Raw genomic sequence first — 7,227 nt, forward strand, 5'->3', positions numbered from 1 at the left:
AATTCATGATCTTGGGCTTGACCTTTGATTCCTGAATCTGATAAAACCTGAAAAGAAGTACCCTTCTTTGGAAGGTGTATGTCATGTATGGAGAAAAAAGAAGAAAGAAAAAACTCCTTGAAAGGTGCTATTTGACATCAGAACTAGGTGGCTGATTGCACAGCCTAGGTCAGGATCATTCACTCATTCTACGTATATGGATATAATGTTACCTCTAACAAACGCTTACATTTATGCATGTGTTTATCAGCCAGAACTGCTAGCACAAACAGAACACACAGTTTCTTTTAGGAATCTCTCTAAAAGACTGCCCTTGGAATTCTGCACAGAGTTACTTATTTTAACAGCCAGCCATGAACAAGCCCAAACCTCTTCCCCTCCACCCTCACATAAACCCATCCTCGCACAGCTATAATGGGCTGGAGCCCGGTTCCTCTCTGCATGAGGCTGAGAACCAGCTCATGTAAATACAAGCTGGAGAATTTAGGTTGTGTCACGTAGCAAAAACAATGAGTGGAACAAATGAGTCGAGCAGCTCGGAGAGTTGGAAATCTGTAATTACCAGACCCAGTCACAGACAAACACTGAAGGAGGGGAGGACTATTTGCACCTAGTGCCACTCAACCAGGGTGACAATAAATTTATGAAAGGTCAAAGAACTTTCCATATGTAAAACTTGCAGGGGGAAGGATGTGGGTCTGTCACCCAGCCAGAGCTGCCAGGCCTGTGACGATGCTGCCACCTGCCGATGCATCACCGTCCTCTGAGATTCACGTCGGGCTGTGCTCTGCTTTTCCAGCCTCGTGGTTTCGGCAGATAACTCACACTGGCCTTGTTCTCACCACCTGACAGAATTTCCAGTTACTCATAGAGATTATAACACTCACTTAGGTCCCACCTAGGTTAATTTGGCATCTTCTTCGCTGCTAAGAACCCACTGTCCTGTGTGCAACCGCAACATCACTTGCTAGAAAGGCAAACATAAATATTAGACAGGTACTACTGTCTAAATGACTTTGTTAAATATAGCCTCCTTTTCTAAACCGAGCTTTCACCCCTACCATTTATGTCGCTCTAGACTATGGTATACACCTTGACAACATGCGCCTTATTGCTTAGTTATCAGACGGCTGAAAACAGTTTTCTTATAAAAATACCTCTCCCATAAATATACAAAACCTTCCACATCAAACTGTACTAATGAAAACCCTGTAATAGCAATAAGTCTAATTTATAAAATTTACACAGTCATGTATAAATGCATACAAATGCACACATAAACATACACAGAGAGGGAAATAGGATCAATAAAAGGATTTTTTTAAAAGAGCAATAGAACCTAACTGTATTCAATAAATATTCTCTCTGTGAATTCCTCCTGATTTTTTTATTTATTTTTGACAATTCATCTAGCTCAAGCTAAAAAGTGGGGGGAGGGGGGGAAACATTGCAACAGCATTCTTCTTTCAGGCTACGGATGGTTCTGTATCTTTGGGTGTTGGGCAGGACTCAAGCGTCAGGAGAGATAAGCTGAATTACAGGATGAGCACTTTGGCAACTGCTCCTGCTGCCCAAGGGTACAGCAGTCCAAAAAGTGACCTGGCACCTGCTGCGGCACCATCCGCCTCTCAGATTCATTCAGGAGCCATTCCTGGACAGCAAGAGGGACTGCAAGAGCCACTCAATGTGCAAGAAGGAATACGCCACAAGGACAGTCTTCAATGGTGCAGACGCAGGGAGACACTTCCCACTGCGTCTCTGGGACTTTTGGGATGGTCTCCTGACTGGTCTGTGCCCTGCCAAGCTCCCCCCTCCCCATGGGCAGCTTTGCAGGGGATTCTGCTCACGCGATTTCCGTGATTGTACAGTCCCATTGTGTGGGTTCATCCACATCACCTGTGAGTCTCTTTGTGAAGAAGACTCTGAAGCAAAGCTCCTTCCTTCCTAAGTTTGTCCTGTGCATGTGCTGCCCCTCCCCAGCACACAAAGACACATACAGACACAGACACACACACATATTTCCAAGTACCTGTTGAAATATGTCATAAGATGCTTCAGAAGGACTACCTTGACCCTTCTCCCTCAAAATTTTGATTTTGTGTAATTATGTACATGAGACTGCTTAGGACAATGCATCCCAAGTTGTCATTGAGCTCTGTTGTCTGCAGTTTCCTGCAAATATATCTGAATTTTTGTGTTCAGATGCTGCACATACCATCTTCACATTTGCTTGTGCTGCAATTACAACTAGGCCAGTGCTAAGCCATAGTGTACTTTCAGCTTGCAACAACTGCAGAAGCCAACCCATCTTCACATGACCAAGTGAAGGAAAGGCTCCTTCTACCTGTGCAGATCCTTACATCGACCTACAGTGACCACTGTGGTCAATCGCTAAAGGAAGAATGTGGTAGTGGCAACAATACCTATCCTCAGAGCAAAACCACCAGCTCTCCCACGCAATCAGCATCAGCCCAGCACAAGCATAATGCTTGTTTCTTTGTGCCTGATTAAGGACTCTGCACCTGAATTTTAATCATGAGAAAATCGTGTCCAATACAGAGCAAGTGACAGAGTGAGGGTGCCCTTGGAGGACCTTCTGCAGCAATTATTTGGCCTAAACCCCTAAATTTCTTACATTATGTTTAATCATTATAAGACAGATAGACTAAGGCTAACAATTCCAGCAGTGGACAAGCCTTGATGGTTAGCTAAGGTACCTAAGGGTGTGCATTTTAAAAAACATTTGCATAATGATGTGACTGTTTAAAAATTACATAACAGTACAATTAAAATGCCAGAGAATGGCACAGCTGAGCTGTTGCTTAGGTTAGCTGATGTGATCCTGAATCTCTCTGCCAACTGCTTTCTTCTCTGAAACTGCTTGCCCACCTGAGACGTAAAGACACATTTTTCCAGTAGCTCTCACAGTTTTTACTTACATATAAAGTCTCTGATGGGCTGCATGGTGCTTTCTCAAAGAAACATTTCATACCTATAACATATATTAGCATCTTAAGATTCGCTGCCAAAAAAAAAATACCAGCATTTAAAGGTCACCTTTATCTGCTCTTAGGAAGTGGTGGACAAAATATTGTTTACAAACGTATATGATAATAATAAATGTATGTATAGAGCAGTTTTCTTTTTTAAAAAACCAAAAGCAAAATGCTAATACTCCCAAATCCCTGTTAAGCTTCCAACGTATCCTAATAGTTTTATTCAACTGTGGGTCTGACTCTTAAAAATCTGTTAACACTAATGTAGGTTTCTGCACTTCAGCTTCAGCACCACTATGTATAATTTAAAATCTGCACTTAAGTATCGTTCAACTTTCATATCCACAAGTGTTGAAGAGAGTGTTTATATTTTTTTCTTGCTGAGAAAATTCTTTCTTGTCAAATGTTGTAATCAAGCCACTAACAGCTGCCACGAGTCTTATCTGCTTTGACAATCATGATACCAAATGGAAAGACATGACTTCCTTTGCCTCTGATTTTCCAGGTTACAGAGGACTCAGACCAGAAATTCAGAACTGAATATTTCCTTGTTCAGATAAGACTGATTTGTGAGATAAGCTCTGATTTTAAATTTTGTTTCTGGGCCTCATCCCAGTTCAAGACATGAAGTGCTGGGAGGAATGTGATGGGCAATGGAAGTGGAAAATGAAAATGTAAGAATGAAACTTGAAATTGTTGCCTGCAAATGAATGCAAGGCACTTATTTTTGATCACTGATATTTGCTAGAAAATAAATTAAGAATTAGAGGAAGATCAAATGTAATCTCTTTGTGCTCCTGAGAATTAAAGATACTGGCCACCGAGAAGCCTGACTAACACTAGGCTTCCTGCTGTCTATTAAAAGTTATGCAAGACCAATGACAAATGGTAGTGAAAAATAATCTTTCAAGAAATTGCCAAGCAGTGGAATTCTTTAACAAAAACCCGCAAAAACATAACCATTTTTTCTGTAAATAAACAATTGCTTTCCAAATGAAGAGTGCTTGATTTCCTCCCAATTTCATTTTACTGAAAAGAACTTTGCTACCACAAATTCTGAGCTTCTTCCAGGATTATTGTTACGTGAAAGTCCTCATTTAGTATTGAAATTCATGTTTTTTCTAAAGAAGTTGCAAATTGAATCAGAAACATCCCTTTACTTTGCCTATGAAACAAATGTAGCTTCTATGATATGTAAGAAACATCTTACAACGAGCACGTGACAAGCTGTCTCCAAGGGGACTTTCTTCAAACTAAAAAGATAAAGTGGTTTTCACTTGCCAAAGATGCTTTGTTGTTTTAAAGAAGCAAATTAATTAAAAAAGAATATATTTTACATTTACGAGTCATTTAAGAAAGAAGTCTTCCTCAGCAATAAGAAAATAAATCAAAAGTTCAACAGCAACCTCTCCACTCCAAAAAAATAAAAACCAGTATATGTTGACTAACATGCCTTTAACTTATTACTGGCATTACTCTATTTACTTGCTACTTGCAAACAAAACAATGGGAAGAAGTTATGTGGAAGTAACCCATTTTGCCAGTATAATGGACTTGAACTGTCCAAAGAACATCATTTTCAGTAGAACAAATATGAAATAAATACGCCCAAGGGCTCCGTTAGTAGGTAAGCAGACATTTCACAAGAAATACATGGCTGCAGGTAGAGAGAAACACAGATAAAAAGCATTTGCATTTTTTAAATTCTTGGAAAACTGAAATATTTTATAGCTATGTCGTAACCACTGTAATGTCACTTCCACACAATAGTTTGTAAGAACAGGCTGTTATTCAGTGAGCTGGGAGGAGGCTGGTGTATTTCTTTCACAATGTCAATATGACTCTTCCCTGAAGAAATGTACACTGATACATCTATCAGGAATGGATGAGAACTTTGGAGTCAGGCACGGTGCTGCTTCTTCATAAAGAAAGTTGCAGTGACTTACTTCCAAAGCCACACCTGCAGCAGAAGTCAGTGAAAGACATGTCTTAACCGATTGGTAACATCATCTACTGTACATAAATGGCGCATGTTTGTCAGCTGTTTGAGTTTTGTTATTGCTCAGCTACCGCATTAGATGGAGAAGGACAAAGGCCAGATCAACAACATTTTTTACATAAGAGCTTTTCATACTACAGTTTATATTTGCTTGGGCTGAAAGCCAAGAGAATGATCTCTTCTTCTTAAAAAAAAAAAAAAAGGAAAAAAAATCCCTTTATTTTTATACCAAACATTAACACTTGAGACTGAAAGCCAAAGTAGTAGGACAGTTACAGGGAAGAGTAGAATAGCATTGTGCCATACCTGTAATGAGGATAAACACAGTAAGAAAACTATTTTATTTTCTGGAAATCAGTCTTAGATACCATGGATATAGAATGAACAAGATACAGTCCTCTAACACACATGAATACTACACGTACACAAGAAAAACTCTGCATGCACATTTATAACTCTGAACAAGAGGAAATATTTTATGAAAGATGTTTGAATGCTGTTTATTCAAACTGAACCATACCATTCCTATTGAGTAGACATATTGGAGATACGTCTATTAAAAAACCCCAAACATTTAAAGCAGTTGAAATCGCAGCATTTAATTGCTCATCTCCAATACATGTAAGGTAATACGTTATGGGTGATCTATGTACTGATCAAAATGGGTTTCATATACTTATTACTGGAAACCAGATACAATAAGAAAAGAAACTGGATTAATTATGTTGTTTTGCAGGAACCAAATGAGGGGAGAATAGGCTATGACCAAAATGTTCTTGTTCTGCAAAATACACTATGATTCTGTGCAGTGTTTTAAAGTTTGTTCAATACTATGTAATGTAATGAAATGCTGTGTAGCAATACAGGTCTTGCTTCTACTTGAGGCATTGTAAATCACTATTGATTTCAGTGGTTCTTAGTTAGAAATCATAAAAAGCCAATTCTGAATTCTCTTATACTTACCAAAGACAGTCGTCATCTTTGACAGATGCAGATACGGCAAGAAAATCTATTCATGTGCTTTATACACTGGCTTTTAGCAGCAGAAAAAATATATCAAAGAGCACAGCTTTACAAGCATATGCAAAAGCAGCATTATAGATGACTTTCCTGAACAAAGGCTTGCATGATCAGGCCAAATTACTTGTGAGGCTTTCACCAGGCTTTCAATTTGTAAGGAAATAAGGGGGGAAATGATGTTAAAAAGTATTTTTAAACCTGTTGCAGTATACTGGCTGAGTTTGAATTAAATTGCAGTTGTTCAATGTCCCCGAATTAGTACTTTTTACTAACAAAGAGCACTCCATTAAACTTTTGTTTTGAATCACACTACTTGTCGTTAAACAATCAGTGCATGTTTTCTCTTTGTTTTGACCTTGGCAAGTAACATATAAACTTTCAAAGCACTACACTCAGACCTCTAAAAAGAAATATGATATAGAACACAATTAGTGACATAAAGATGAAGGAGACAAATAAAGGGTATCTCAATATAAAGAAATTTCCTAAAAACTATTCCTGAAAATGAGATGCTGTTATAAGAGATTAGACAGTTTAAAGTGAAAAGACATCTGACATTTGCATTGATGCTGTAGTAGTGTAGCTCTGACTTACAGTAGGTGTAATTAGAGCATTCGTTCTACGGAGGAAGAAAGACCTGTCACTCTGCAGCAAAGCCCCAAGCAAGGCAGGAGAGCTAACAATGTCTTATCCTTAAATTACACTTCTGGTTTGAAAAAATATTTTTAAAAAACCAAGGTTTGAGGTAGACTGTGTAGTGTTAGTAACTGAACCTTTCCCTGCTTCTCTGTTAATATTATTACAGCAAGTTATTACATATTTTTTGAAGCCCAGAGGACAGCTCAAGATTCATCTGCTTAGGTAAATGGACTGAAAGGATTATTCTGGAAAAGCATGATGTAAGCCTGTTCTTTCTAATAGAATGAAACCCCTCAAGATACTCATAATTAAATTGATTAATTTGGCTTGTGAAGGTGCACTGTGTCATCTGATTTTGGAGGCAGACAAATATCCAAGAGATAGAACACCGGTGCCTTCTGTTCCCTTCTTTATTTAGTGTTAACCTACTACCAGCTAACATGGGAAACAGCTCAGACAAAAGCTCCTTTTCAGCTGAGCTGACTGAACGGAGTTGGAAATTTCTGTTTTCTCCAGTGCTGGACAAGAAAGAATTTCCATGCGTTGGAAACAGCTTTGAATCTTCTGAAATAC

This window comes from Phalacrocorax aristotelis, chromosome 2 (genome assembly GCF_949628215.1).
Source record: "Phalacrocorax aristotelis chromosome 2, bGulAri2.1, whole genome shotgun sequence".
In the NCBI taxonomy this organism is placed as follows: domain Eukaryota; kingdom Metazoa; phylum Chordata; class Aves; order Suliformes; family Phalacrocoracidae; genus Phalacrocorax; species Phalacrocorax aristotelis.